This window comes from Mustela putorius, unplaced genomic scaffold (genome assembly GCF_011764305.1).
Source record: "Mustela putorius furo isolate JIRA1106 unplaced genomic scaffold, ASM1176430v1.1 tig00003834_pilon_pilon_pilon, whole genome shotgun sequence".
NCBI lineage: Eukaryota > Metazoa > Chordata > Mammalia > Carnivora > Mustelidae > Mustela > Mustela putorius.
In genome coordinates, this window is record NW_025421987.1 from 56,251,609 (window position 1) to 56,266,125 (window position 14,517).

The 14,517-nt window shown below is 35.7% G+C and overlaps 1 long non-coding RNA gene across 2 annotated transcripts in view; it reads left to right on the top strand.

Moving 5' to 3' along the window:
- LOC106006099 overlaps window positions 1–14,095 on the top strand; it is a 76,736-nt gene extending 62,641 nt beyond the window's left edge. For both annotated transcript variants that reach the window (XR_001179978.2, XR_001179977.2), the window contains one exon: window positions 10,933–14,095. This is a non-coding gene — a long non-coding RNA (uncharacterized LOC106006099). The remainder of the gene's footprint in view (window positions 1–10,932) is intronic.
- Window positions 14,096–14,517: the final 422 nt, after the last annotated feature.

A 14,517-nucleotide genomic window follows, 5' to 3' on the forward strand; every position in this document is an offset into this window, starting at 1 on the left:
TTTTGCATTCCCACTAGCAGTGCACAAGCATTCATTCCTTTTCCTTCACAATCTCACCAACACTTGTTGTTTCCTGCATTTTTTATTTTACCAATTCTGGCAGGTATGAGGTAGTATCTCACTGTGGTTTTGATTTGCATTTCCCTGATAATGAGGGATGTTGAGCATCTTTTCATGGGTCTGTTGGCCATCTGTATATTTTCTTTGGAGAAATGTGTGTTCGTGTCTTTTGCCCATTTTTAATTGGATTATTTGTTTTGGGGATGATGAGTTGTGTAAGTTCTTTATATATATTTAGATACTAATCCTTTATTGGGCATGTCACTACAAATATCTTCTCCTATTCCACAGGTTGTCTTTTAGTTTGTTGATGGTTTTCTCTGCTATGCAGAAGCTTTTTATTTTGATGCAGTCCCAATAGTTTATTTTTGCTTTTGTTGCTCTTGCCTTAGGAGATGTTTCTAGAAAGATGTTGCTATGGTCATGTCAGAGAAATTATAGCCTATGCTCTTTTCTAGGATTCTTATGGCTTCAGTACTCCCACTTAGGTCTTTTAATCTATTTGTAGTTCATTTTTGTGTATGGTGTAAGAATATGGCCTAGTTTCATTCTTTTGCATATAGTTGTCCAGTTTTCCCAACACCATTTGTTGAAGAGACTTTGTCCCATTGCATATTCTTGCTTCCTTTGTCAATTATTAATTGACCATTAATTATAATTTTATTTTGGGGCTTTCTACTCTGTCCCATTGATCTATGTGTCTGTTTCTGTGCCCATATCACACTATTTTGATTACTACAACTTTGTAATATAACTTGAATTTCAGAGTTGTGATACCTTCTGTTTTATTTTTCTTTATCAAGATTGCTTTGTCTCTTCAGGTTCTTTTGTGATTCCATACAAGTTTTAGGATTGTTTGTTCTAGTTCTGTGAAAAATGCTGTTAGTATTTTGATAGGGATTGCATTAATCTGTAGATTGCTTTGGGTAGTATGGAGATTTTAACAACATTTTTTCTTCTAATCCATAAGTGTGGAATATCTGTCCACTTTGTGTCATCTTCAGTTTTTTCAGCAGTGTTTTACAGTTTTCAGAGTACAGGTCTTTTATGTCTTTGGTTAAGTTTATTCCTAGGATTTTACAATTTTTGTTGCAATTACTAATGGAACTGTTTCATAATTTCTCTTTCTGCTACTTCGTTATTAGTTTATAGAAGTGAAACAGATTTCTGTGTATTGATTTTGTATACTGCAACCTTACTGAATTAATTTATCAGTTCTAGTAACTCTTTGGTAAAATCTTTAGAGTTTTCTATATATAGCATCATGTTATCTGCAAATACTAAAAGTTTAACTTCTTCCTTACCAGTTTGGATGCCTTTTTTAATGTCTTTTTGTTGCCTGATTGCTGTGGCTAGGACTTCCAGTACTATATTGAATAAAAGGGGTGAGAATGGAGATCCTTGTCTTATTCCTGATCTTAGGGAAAAAGCCAGTTTTACCAATTGCATATGACATTAGCTTTGGGGTTTTCCATATAAGACCTTAATATGTAGAGGTATGTTCCCTGTAAACCTACTTTGTGGACTGTTTTTGTCATGAATGGATATTGTGCTTTGCCAAAAGTTTTTTCTGCATCTCCTGAAATGATCATACAGTTTTTATCCTTTCCTTTGTTGGTGTAATGTATTATCACTTGTAACCCAGAAATAAATCCCTCTTGGTCATGTGAATAATTTTTCAAATGTATGCTGGATTTAGTTTGCTAATATTTTGTTGAGGATTTTTGCATCTATATTCATCAGGGATTATTGACCCTTAGTTCTTTTTTTTTGGTGGTGTCTTTATCTGGTATGAGTATCAGGGTATAATGCTGTCCTAATAGAATGAACTTGGAAGTTCTCTTTCTCTTCTATTTTTCCTAATAATTTAGGATGAAAATAGAAGTTAACCCTTCTTTAAATGTTTGGTAGAATTCACCTATGACGCTCTCTGTTCTTGAATTTTTGTTTGTTGGGAGGTTTTTGTTTTGTTTTGTTTTGTTTTGTTTTTAATTACTGATTCAGTTTCATTGCTGGTAATCAGTCTGTTCAAATGTTCTGTTTCTTCCTGCTTCAGTTTTGGAAGGTTATATGTATCTAGGTTGTCAAATTTGTTAGCATTTGTATGGTTGCTTTTATTTTTGTGTTTTCAGTTGTTATTTTTCTTTCATTTCTGATTTTATTTATTTGAATATTTGAATCCTTTTCTTTTTTTGAAGTGTCTAACAAGAGGCTTATTGATTTTCAAAGAACCAGCTCCTGCTTTTATTGATGTGTTCTTTTTAAAAAATTTCTGTATTATTTATTTCTGCTCTATTCTTTATTATTTCCTTCCTTTTGCTGGTTTCGGGTTTTGTTTGTTCTTTTCTAGTTCCTTTAAACGTAAGTTTAGGTTGTGTATTTGAGCTTACTGCTTGAGGTAGGCCTGTGTTGCTATAAGCTGCCCTCTTAGAACTGCTTTTGCTGCATCTCAGATTTTGAATTGTTGTGTTTTCATTTTCATTTATCTCCCTGTAACTTCTTAATTTCTTGTTTGACCCTTATGTTGTTCAGTGGCATGTTATAACCTTCATGTATTTGTGCTTTGTCCAGATTTTTTCCTGTGGTTGATTTCTAGTTTCATAGTGTTGTGGTCTGAAAAGACGCATGGTATGACTTAGACCTATTTCAATTTGTTGAGACTTGTTTTGTGGCCTAACATGTTATCTGTTCTGGAGAATGTTCCATATGCACTTGAAAGAATGTGTATTCTGCTATTTAGGATGGAATGTTCTGATTATATCTGTTAAATACATCTGGTCCAGTTTGTCATTCAAAGTCATTGTTGATTTTCTGCTTAGATGATCTGTGCATTAATGTAAGTGGGGTGTTCAAGGCCCCTATTACTGTATTACTATTGATGACTTCCTTTATGTTTGTTATTAGGTGCTTTATGTATTTGGGTGCTCCCATGTTGGGTGCATAAATATTTACAATATTTACACCATGTTGGCAGAATTTGAGCGAGCTTCTTGTTGGATTGTCCCTTTTATTAAAATGTAGTGTCATCCTTTGTTTCATGTTACAGTCTTTGTTTTAAAGTCTATTTTTTCTGATAGAAGCATTGTCCTCCTCCCAGGCGCTTTCTTTTGGCAAACATTTTCATGATAAATGTTTCTCCATCCCCTCACTTTTAATCTTCAGGTGTGTCTTTCAGTCTGAAATGAGCTTCTTGTAGGCATCATATATAGATGGATCTTTTTTTTTAAATCCATTCTGTCACAGTCTGTCTTTTGATTGGAGCAGTTAGTCTATTTATGTTCAAAGTAATTATTGATAAACATGAATTTGTTGCCATTTTGTTATTTGTTTTGTGGTTGTTTTGTAGTTTTTGTCTGATACTTCTCTTGCTTTTTTTGTGGTTTGTTGGCTTTCTTTAATGATATAGTTGAATTCCTTTCTCTTTATTATTTGCATAATGTTACTCGTTTTTGATTTTTGGGTACCATTAGGTTTGTATATAACATCTTCTGCATATATTAGTCCATATTAAGTTGATGGTTGCTTAAGTTTGGACTCATTCTTTTCTCCTCTCCCTCATACATTTTAGGTATACGGTATCATATTTTACAACTCGGTGTGTGTGCATGTGTATGAAACCCTTGATTAATTTTTACAGATATACTTGTTTTTATTTCTTCTGTTTTTCCTACTTTTCATACTCTCAGGAAAGTGGTCTTTCCTTTCCACCCAATGAACACTCACTTAGTGTTCATGAACTTCTTCAATGTTTCTCTGAGAAAACTCTTTATTTCTCCTATTCTGAATGGTAGCCTTGTTGGTTAGAGTATCATTGGCCGCAGGTTTTTTGTTTGTTTGTTCATTTGTTTGTTTGCTGTTTTTTCCTTCCAGCACTTTGAATATACCATTCCACTCCCTTTTGGCCTGCAAAGTTTTTGCTGAAAACACCGCTAAGCCTTATGGGATTTCCCTTATATGTAACTGTCTTATTTTCTCTTGCTGCTTTTAAATTTCTCTCTTTATCACTACTTTTTGACATTTTAATTACAATGTGTCTTGGTGTGGAGCTTCTTGGCTTACTTTTGAGGGCCTCTCTGTGCCTCCTGGATCTGGATATCTGTTTCTTTCCTCAGATGAGGGATCTGGATATATATTTCTTTCTCTCAATGAGGGAAAGAGCCATTATTTCTTCAAATAAATTTTCTTCTCCCTTTTCTCTCTTTCTTCTTCTGGGATCCCTATAATGTAAGTGTTATTATACTTGATGGAGTCACAAAGTTCCCTAAGTCTATTCACATTTTGTGTAATATTTTTTTCTCTCACCTGCTCTGCTTGATTGCTTTTTATTACTCTGTCTTCTAGGTCACTAATTTATTCCTCAGCTTCCTCTAGCCTGTTATTTTTCCATCTAGTGTATTTTTAATTTCATTTGTTGTATTTTTCATCTCTAATTATTTTTTTTAAATCTCTTTGTTAAAGGTCTCACTGATGTCCTCCACTCTTCTCTCAAGTCCTATATCTTCATATCATTACTTTTAAATTCTCTATCAAGCATATTATAACTGTTCTGCTTAGGCTTTTGCTGTGGTTTTGTATTGTTTTTTCATTTCAGACATATTTCTCTGTGTCCTCATTTTGCCTAACTCTCTGTGTCTGTTTCTGTGTGTAATGAAAGTCAGCTATCTCTCCTGTTCTTGAAGATGAGGTCCTGTAGTGTAGTTTCCCCTACTCCCCAGAACCCAGAGCTTCAGGGGATGTCTCCTATGTATGCTGCATGTGCTGTGCTGTTTTGTCCTGGTCATTTTTCTTTTAGTGCAGTCATCTTCCAAGGCTCTCATCACCTGTTGTGGGCAGTATTTGGTCACCAGCTGGGTGGAAGACACTACTTCAAAAAGGTGTGCCTTCGGCTTTACCAGCACCCACTGTTGCCACTGCTAGGACCAAAGACCCACAAAACATGTGGGTTGGGAAACACCATGTTGGCAGAATTTGAGCGAGTATTCTGAAAGAGGGGACCTGACGTGCTGGGACTGAGGCAGGTGTAATGGAAATTGCCAAAGTAAGGGGTGTTGGGAAGGTTAGGGTTAGTAAAAGCAGGTTAGGTATCAATTTGTAGGCACTGCTCTGGTTCCTGCAGGTGGCCATGTGTTTATGTTAGCAGACAGGAGGGGGAAACAGCCTGCCAGCTCCTTTGTGCGTGGTGGAAGCTCACTTCAAGACTTGCTCTGAATTGAGTGATTTACTTCCCCTCTTGTATCCCTCAGGCATTTTTTAAAAATTAATTTTATTTTTTCAGTGACCCAAGATTCATTGTTTATGCACCACACCCAGTGCTCCATGCAATACCTACCCTCCTTAATACCTATCACCAGGCTCACCTAACCCCCCATTCCCCTCCCCTCCAAAACCCTTTGTTTCTCAGAGTCCACAGTCTCTCATGGTTCATCTCCTCCTCCGATTCCCCCAAGTTCACTTTTCTATACTTTCAGTGCCATCCCGATTAAAATTCCACCAGCATTTTTCGAAGTGGTAGAACAAATAATCCTAAAATTTGTATGGAATCAGTAAAGACCTCAAATTGCTGAGGATATGTTGAAAAAGAAAAACAAAACTGGGGGCATCACGTTGCCTTATTTCAAGCTTTACTACAAAGCTGTGATCACCAAGACAGCATAGTACTTGCACAAAAACAAACACATAGACCAGTGGAACAGAGTAGAGAGCCCAGATATGGGCCCACAACTCTATGGTCAAGTAACAAAGCAGGAAAGAATATCCAGTGGAAAAAAGACAGTCTCCTCAATAAACGGTGCTGGGAAAATTGGACAGCTATGTATAGAAGAATGAAACTTGACCATTCTCTTACAAAAGACAAACTCAAAATGGATAAAAGACCTAAACATGAGGCAGGAATCTATCAAAATCCTGGAGGAGAACATAGGCAGTAAACTCTTCAACATTGGCCACAGCAACTTCTTTCAAGATATGTCTCCAAAAGCAAATGAGACAAAAGCAAAAATGAACTTTTGGGACTTCATTAAGATCAAAAGCTTCTGCACAGCAAAGGAAACAGTCAGTAAAACAAAGAGGCAACCCAAGGAATGAGGGAAGATATTTGCAAATGACACTGCCCCTGGCATTTTTTTTATTTATAAAATTTTTAAATGCTTTTTTTTGGTATCTTCCTGTTTGAGTTTTCTATTTTTTGTTTTTGTTGTATAAGCTCCTATTTGTACTTTATGGATGCTGTCTTCTGATTTATTTAAAGATTTTAAACAACAAAATTTTCTGATTATTCAAGTATTTCTCATTCCTTGAATATAAAATCTTCTTTGGTTATAGTTTTAACCTATGTTTTGTGTTAAAGATAGGTTTCAAAATTATTCTTTACATAAGGAAATATTTCCAAAGTACACATAAGGAGAGATTAGTATAAACACCCATATTTATACCTCCAGGAATAAAAAAATGCTAAAATTTTGTTATAAATACTTCAGATTATTTTAAGAGTAATAAGCATTATAGATACTTAAAATTTATATTTAAATATGCTTAAAATACATTTTTTTAAAATTTCTTTTCAGCGTAACAGAATTCATTGTTTTTGCACCACACCCAGTGCTCCATGCAATATGTGCCTTCCTTAAGACCCACCACCTGGCTCCCCCAACACCCCACCCCCCGCCCCTTCAAAACCTTCGTTGTTTTTCAGAGTCCATAGTCTCTCATGGTTCACCTCCCCTTCCAATTTCCCTCAACTCCCTTCTCCTCTCCATCCCCCTTGTTCTCCATGTTATTTGTTATGCTCCACAAATAAGTGAAACCATCTGATAATTGACTCTCTCTGCTTGACTTATTTCACTCAGCATAATCTCTTCCAGTCCCGTCCATATTGCTACAAAAGTTGGGTGTTCATCCTTTCTGATGGAGGCATAATACTCCATAGTGTATATGGACCACACTGTGGAAAGAACGAAGATGCCCTTCGACAGACGAATGGATAAGGAAGATGCTTCTGGCATTTTTTTTTTATAAATTTTTTTATTTTTTATAAACATATATTTTTATCCCCAGGGGTACAGGTTTGTGAATCACCAGGTTTACACACTTCACAGCACTCACCAAAACACATACCCTCCCCAATGTCCATAATCCCACCCCCTTCTCCCAAACCCCCTCCCCCCAGCAACCCTCAGTTTGTTTTGTGAGATTAAGAGTCACTTATGGTTTGTCTCCCTCCCAATCCCATCTTGTTTCATTTATTCTTCTCCTACCCACTTAAGCCCCCATGTTGCGTCACCACTTCCTCATATCAGGGAGATCATATGATAGTTGTCTTTCTCTGCTTGACTTATTTCGCTAAGCATGATACGCTCTAGTTCCATCCATGTTGTCGCAAATGGCAAGATTTCATTTCTTTTGATGGCTGCATAGTATTCCATTGTGTATATATACCACATCTTCTTGATCCATTCATCTGTTGATGGACATCTAGGTTCTTTCCATAGTTTGGCTATTGTGGACATTGCTGCTATAAACATTCGGGTGCACGTGCCCCTTTGGATCACTACGTTTGTATCTTTAGGGTAAATACCCAATAGTGCAATTGCTGGGTCATAGGGCAGTTCTATTTTCAACATTTTGAGGAACCTCCATGCTGTTTTCCAGAGTGGCTGCACCAGCTTGCATTCCCACCAACAGTGTAGGAGGGTTCCCCTTTCTCCGCATCCTCGCCAGCATCTGTCATTTCCTGACTTGTTGATTTTAGCCATTCTGACTGGTGTGAGGTGATATCTCATTGTGGTTTTGATTTGTATTTCCCTGATGCCGAGTGATATGGAGCACTTTTTCATGTGTCTGTTGGCCATCTGGATGTCTTCTTTGCAGAAATGTCTGTTCATCATCCATTTTGAGTCTATTTTTGTGTGTGGTGTAAGGAAATGGTCCAATTTCATTTTTCTGCATGTGGATGTCCAATTTTCCCAGCACCATTTATTGAAAAGGCTGTCTTTTTTCCATTGGACATTCTTTCCTGCTTTGTCGAAGATTAGTTGACCATAGATTTGAGGGTCTATTTCTGGGCTCTCTATTCTGTTCCATTGATCTATGTGTCTGAACAAACTGAGGGTTGCCGGGGGGAGGGGGTTTGGGAGAAGGGGGTGGGATTATGGACATTGGGGAGGGTATGTGATTTGGTGAGTGCTGTGAAGTGTGTAAACCTGGTGATTCACAGACCTGTACCCCTGGGGATAAAAATATATGTTTATAAAAAATAAAAAATTAAAAAAAAAAAAAAACAAATGTCTGTTCATGTCCTCTGCCCATTTCTTGATTGGATTATTTGTTCTTTGGGTGTTGAGTTTGCTAAATTCTTTATAGATTCTGGACACTAGTCCTTTATCTGATATGTCGTTTGCAAATATCTTCTCCCATTCTGTCAGTTGTCTTTTGATTTTGTTAACTGTTTCCTTTGCTGTGCAAAAGCTTTTGATCTTGATGAAATCCCAATAGTTCATTTTTGCCCTTGCTTCTGGCATTTTTAAAACTGCTGCCTTTATGCTGTATATCCAAAGGCTGTTAGTCTTGTTGTCTCTTTAAGGGCAGGAACTCAACTTTCTATCACCTTCTTCTCCCAGAACTGAGCTTACTGACTTTTAAAATTCCAGGCTTTAAGTCCCACTGGTTGTAAGAATTCACAGAATTCAGTGTCTCTTGCTTTCAAAAGCAAATGCATGAGGATTGTTTTTTCCTGTGTGGGCTTCCCAGTGTGAAAGTTTGTTTCTTTTCCTTCTCTGCACTGTGGCTCCCTCCCTCCCTTGGACTTGTGAGGTCCCTCTAACTCCATACTACATCTTTATCTTCCTTTTTTTTTTTTTTTTTAAAGATTTTACTTATTTAAAAAAAAAAAAGATTTTACTTATTTATTTGACAGAGAGAGACAAAATGAGAGAGGGAACACAAGCAGGGTAAGTGGGAGAGGCAGAAGTAGGCTTCCCACTGAGCAGGGTCCCTGGTGTGGGTTTCAATCCCAGAACCCTGGGATTATGACCTGATCTGAAATGCTTAACGAGTAAGCTGCCCAGGTACCCCTTCCTACCTTTTTTGATATCACCTCTGCCTTTAGTTGGAGAGTTTGTTCTGCCAGTTTGGGGATCATTTTCTAGGTTATCTATGCTGATGTGAGGTTGTTTAGTTGTATCCATGGGATGAAGTATGTTTAAGGTTCTTTTACTCTGTTATCTTCCCAGCCTCATGTTTCACTTGCTTTGAGGTATGTTTAGATGAGCAATATTTGTTAATAAGGTAAAATAATTTATCAGGGTTTTTTCTTTCCTGGTGAGTTTTTGTATCTTGTTTAAGAATGCCTCCCTTATCCACCACCAGAAAGATATTAGACTATAATTTCTTCCAAAGGTCTAGAATTCTGTTTGTGACCTTAATACATATGGAGCTAATTTTTGGTTGAGTTGCATATCATAAATTAAATGCTTTTCCTACCCCTACTCCCTCTCAATATGGCTAACTAAGTGTCAGCTCTATTTTTTTAATAGTCCCTTCTTTTTCAATTGATCTATTATGTCACCCATTCCACACAACATTCTATCTTCGGATCTTTTCTAAATTCTACTGATTATTTTGCCTATCCCTGCATCAATACAATATTATCTTAATTACTATAGCTTTAGTTTGAGTATTTATATCTGTTAAAACAATTTTCTTTCCTCATTTTTCATCTTTGAAAGTATGCTGACAACTGGCCCTTTTTTTTGTACATAAATTTTACAATCATATTATCAAGTTTCAAAAGTATTCCTGATGTGGGGCGCCTGGGTGGCTCAGTGGATTAAAACCTCTGCCTTCGGCTCAAGTCGTGATCTCAGGGTCTTGGGATCAAGCCCTGCGTTGGGCTCTCTGCTTGGCAGGGAGCCTGCTTCCCTCTCTCTCTCTGCCTACTTGTGATCTCTCTCTCTCTGTGTCAAAAAAAATAAATTAAAAAAAGAAAGTATCACCAATTAAAAATATATGTTTATAAAAAATAAAAAATTAAAATAAAATAAAAAAATACTAATTTAAAAAATGATACATGAAAAAAAAAGAAAGTATTCCTGATGTGATTTTATTTTTATTTTTTAAAGATTTAATTTATTTATTTGTCAGAGAGAGAGAGGAGCGAGAATGAGCACAAGCAGACAGAATGGCAGGCAGAGGCAGAGGGAGAAGCAGGCTCCCTGCCGAGCAAGGAGCCCAATGTGGGACTCGATCCCAGGACGCTGGGATCATGACCTGAGCTGAAGGCAGCTGCTTAACCAACTGAGCCACCCAGGTGTCCCTCCTGATGTGATTTTAACTGCTGTTGTGTAAGATATCCAGGTCAACTAGGAAAATTGCCATTTTTATAATATCATCTTTCTATATGAGAAATATTTGACAAATTATTTAGGTTTTATTTAAAGTCTCATTAAAATATTATACATTTCTATGAATAGTTCTTGCATATCTCTTGTTTCATTGTTCCTTGGTACTATTGAAAGTGATTTTTAGATTGTATCTCCTGATTATCTTAATTATAACTTCTTGTCTCTACTTTTTTCCACCTTGAAGAATCTGGTTTTAAACCACTTACAGTTATTTTAAGCTATAATAATGAGAATTAACCCAGCTATATCCAAATGAATACATTAAGTTCTCCAGTCTTTTGTGCTTCCCTTTTCATTACCGGGTTACCCTGCTCTATTAAGACAAAGTCTTTGATGCTCAGCAGACACTTGTTAAATGCTAGTCACCACTTCACCATGCCAACATTCTCAGATTTTTCTAGGGTCAACCTCAGAACAACAACATTTATATTTAAATAGGAGAAGCCAGTGTTTGCCTTTCCCATGTCTTTTGCAGGAAAAGCCAATATGAAGCACCATGTTCCAGTTTCTTCACGGGCAGCTTGTCTCATCCTCATCTATCCCAATCCCAAATTGGATCCCAAAATGCCTCTTGCATCCCAAAAGGTATTTTAACAGTTCTGAACTGATTCAATTTAAAATAATAAGTGGTAGGATGGTCAGTGGAGTTTGAAGACTCCCATTTATTGTATTTCCTGCTTGGAGAAAAAAAGCACAAATTGGTGCCAAAAAAGCTCAACCATAAATAAATGTTTAACCTTGCTTTTTCAATGTCTTCCAAACTTAAGATAAACAATAGACTGATTTGTCTATATATAAACATCCTTCGAGATATTCAAGAAATTCAGGGGTAAGAAATGAGGAGTTTATTTTGGGCAAAATGTCTAATCTATTTGACATGTATGAACATTAGGTCCTTGTGACTAAGGTATATTAACTCTGATGTATAATATGGAGAACACTGAATACATTTTATGTTAAAATAATAGAAAGTAAGACACTCCATTAGATGTAGCTCTCACTGTAGAGGAAAAATATCTCACTTCCATTTTTTTTCATTACCTCAGGAATATTAAATGCCAATGTATCCAGGCAACAGGATAAGAACACTTATTATCTTATTTGTGTTATTAAATTTGCCATTCTATTACAAAAAGAGATGTATTAAGCCAAGAAACAACTTTATTATATCTAAGTTGAAAAAAATACATATAAAATGACCTCTACCCAACTGTTCAGTTTGGGAGCCATGTAGAGTAAAGGAGTGAAGTGACAGAGACCTAGTCTGACTATATCTTCAAGATCTTCCTTACTAAAATTCAGACTTCTTGCTGAAGAAGAAAGGAAAGAGGATAAGAGGTGAATTCTGGAGAGAAACCAAGAAGGAAACAAATCCATCTTGGGGTCTGTAGAAGAAGAGGCAACAACTAACATTTTCTAAGTGTTTAATACGTGTGCAGGTCTCTATAACTTGAAAAAAACCCACAAACTTTAATTTGCATTTATTTTAATTATAGCAAAATAGACATGAAATTTACTATCTTAACAATTCTCAAGTGTTTAATTTAGTGACATTAAATACATTCACATTTTTGTGCTACCATTACTACCATCTATCCATTGAACTTATTTCATTTTACAAAACTGATAACTCTACCTATTAAATAATAATTTACATGCTCCCTTCTATCTCAGCCCCTGGCAGTTACCATTCTACTTTTGGTGTCTATGAATTTGACTACTTGAAATAGCTCATATTCTTTTATGATTGGTTTCTTTTACTTAATATAATGTCCTTGGAGTTCATCCATGTCATAGCATATGTTAGCGTTTCCTTTTTTAGGCTGAATAATATTCCATTTTATGTCTACATCACATTTTATTTATCTAAATTATCTGGTAATGGATACTTGTGTTACTTCTAACTTTTTGCTATTCTGAATAATGCTGTTATGAATATGGGTTTAAAATATTTGTTGAGTCCCGGTTTTCAGTTCTTTCGGGTATAAGGTATATAGCCAAAGGTAGAACTACGGGATCATATTATAATCTTAAGTGTAATTTTTTGTGAAAAATACAAGAACAACTTCCACTGAGTTGTATTTTTGTATAATCCTACCAACAGTGCACAAGCATTATTTTCTGGGTTTTTTTTGTTTGTTTGTTTTGCTTTGTTTTTTAGTTGTTGTTAGTAGTCACCTAATGGATGGGAAGTGATATCTCATTGTGGATTTTATCTACATTTCCCCAGTGATTAATGATACTAGCATCTGTTCATGTGCTTACTAGTCATTTATATATCTTTGGAGATATGTCCATCTAAGTCTTTTGCCCATTTTCTCATTGGATTATTTATTTTCTTGTTGAGTTGTAGCCATTCTTTATATATTCTGAATATTGACCCATTATCAGATTTATGATTTCCAACTATTTTCTCCCATCCTATGAATTGTTTTTTCATTCTTGGTCATATCCTTTGATGCACAGAAGTTTTTAATTTTGAGGTAATATAAATTATCTGCTTTTCTTTTGTTGCCTGTGCTTTTGGTATCATATCTAAGAAATTATGGCTAAATCAAATGCCAAGAAAATTTCCTCCTATGTGTTCTGCTATATTTTTATTGTTTTAAGACTGTGTGGGCTAGATTGGCACTCTGCCCAAAATTCTTTTGTTGAAGCCCTACACCCCAGTACCTCAGAATGTAACCACATTTGGAGATAAAGACTTTGAAGAGGTAATTTAGTTAAAATAAGATCTTCAGCATGAGCCCCAGCCCAACCCAATATGACTGATATCACTATAAGAAGAGAAAACTTGGATACAGACATGGGCACACAGAGGAAAGACCATGTGAGGACACAGCAAAAAGGCAGCAATCTACGAGCCAAGGAGAAAGGCCTCAGAAGAAACCAAAGCTGTTGAGAACTCATCTTAGACTTTCAAACCTTCAGAACTATGAGGAAATTAATGTGTGTTATTTAAGCCACAAACTCTGTGATATTTTATCATGGCAGCCCTAGCAAACTAATACAATGTCTGTGGAGTTTTGTTTTATTTTGGTTTTGAATTAAACTTTTTATTTTGAGATAATGTAGATTTACATGCAATTGTGTTATTCATTGTGTTTCCCTTAATGGTAATATCTTATAGAAATAGAGTATACCATCACAAAGAAGATCCTGATATTGAGACAATTCTGAAGTATTCATATTTACCCCATTTTACTTTTAGTTGTGTGTGTGTCTGTGCGTGTTTCTAATTCTGTACAATTTTATCACATGTGTGTCTTCACATATCAACCTCCACACCTGAGATATTGGACATTTCTATTGTAAGATCCCTGGTGTTACCTTTTATAACCCCAAATACTTAACTCCTGGCAAAAGGCTAATATCTTCTCGATTTGTATAATTTTGTCATTTCAAGAATATTATATATATGAAATCACACAATATAAAACCCTTGGGATTGTTTTTTTTTTCCTGCTCATCATAATTCCTTTGAAATTCTTCCAAATTGTTGCTTGTATTAATAATTCATTCTTTTCTACTGGTCAGTAGTATTCCATGGTTTATATGTACCAGAGGTTATTTACCATTTAACCATTCACCTGCTCAAGGACATCTGAGCTGCTTCAAGTTTTGGGCTCTTAGCTCAAGTCTACATCTTTACTATTAGTTTCTTTTTGTTTTTCCTGTTTCTTGCCTTACTGTGTGCTGATCAAACTTTTTTTTAGGATTCTATTTTAATTTATTTATACTCTTTTTGTGGTATTTCCTTCCATATTATTTTATTTAGTAGTTGCTCTCTATGGAGGTTTTTAAAATTAATTTTCTCAATCTCCTTTTAAGGTAGATATTACTAGATCTATATCACAGATAAGAAAACTGAGGCTCAGGAATAGTATGTAGCATATCTGCCAGTAAGCAGCTCAGCTGGAATCAGATCCTAAATCTCTCTGATTCCGGAACTACTAATCTTACTAGCACTATATACATAGCTTGCCACTGGCCTCTGGGTAAAATAGAAAAGCTTACCCATTATGAATCCATCTTTATCAGGGAGGAAGTCCATAAGATC